The sequence below is a fragment of the Sinocyclocheilus anshuiensis genome, unplaced genomic scaffold (genome assembly GCF_001515605.1).
Source record: "Sinocyclocheilus anshuiensis isolate Anshui unplaced genomic scaffold, SAMN03320099.WGS_v1.1 scaffold603, whole genome shotgun sequence".
Taxonomy (NCBI): domain Eukaryota; kingdom Metazoa; phylum Chordata; class Actinopteri; order Cypriniformes; family Cyprinidae; genus Sinocyclocheilus; species Sinocyclocheilus anshuiensis.
The window spans coordinates 650,678-651,678 of NW_015551055.1; the positions used below are offsets into that span (position 1 = coordinate 650,678).

Sequence of the window (1,001 nt, forward strand, 5' to 3'; positions counted from 1 at the left end):
TTCTATTGCCCTACACCAACCCTACCCCTAAACCTACCCCTCACAGGAAACTTTGTGCATTTTTAGATTTTCAAAAAAACTCATTCTGAATTATTTATAAGCCTTTTGAATTACGGTGACACTGAAAATGTCCTCATAAATCACCTTCTCGTTGTAATACCTATGTCATACCCATGTTATTATACAAATTTGTGTCCTCATAAACCACATAAACATGCACACACATACACACACACACACACAAAGATTTTGTTATCATATTGTGTAGTTGTGCTTGGAGTAAATTTTATTTGTGAGATCACAAAGAAACATGCCAATATGTGCAGACATAATTTTTGGCCAGGCTCTCATATAAATACATGCAAAAACAAGGTAGAACAAATTAAATATCAATAAATGATTATGTTGTTGTCAGCGTATACTTTTTCCTCTGAGCTTTTAGTTTTTCTATGCATTTTTTTGTTTTTTGGTGAAAGCAATTTCTTTTCTTGATTTTTTTTTCTTATAGCCCTCCCTATGTAGGTGCTGTTTGATAATTATTTTAAAGGCTTCCTGACCACGAAACTCAACCTTTTTCTGCAAGTCTCCAGCTGTGATCCTTGAAGAGTCTTTGGCCACTCAAACTCTCCTTCTCACCGTGCATTAGGACGATATAGACACACGTCCTCTTCCAGGCAGATTCATAACATTTTCTGTTGATTGGAACTTCTTAATTAATGCCCTGATGGTGGAAATTGGAATTTTCACTGCTCCAGCTCTTTTCTTAAAGCCACTTTCTAATTTGTGAAGCTCAGTTATCTTTTGCTGCATATCAGAAATATATTCTTTGGTTTTTCTCATTGTGATGGGTGATTCATTTGGAATTTGGCATTTGTTTCCTCTCCTATTTATATATCTGTGAAACAGAAAGCCATGGCTGGATAATTTCATATTCATAATCACCCTGGTGTGCTCAAAATTGTGAATATGAATGGGAATATATTTCCGATATATTTTACTCA

At 34.9% G+C, this 1,001-nt stretch overlaps 1 pseudogene; it reads right to left on the bottom strand.

Annotated features, from left to right (window-relative positions):
* Positions 1-1,001, bottom strand: part of LOC107661974 (G2/M phase-specific E3 ubiquitin-protein ligase-like) — an 8,218-nt pseudogene that overhangs the window by 1,625 nt on the left and 5,592 nt on the right.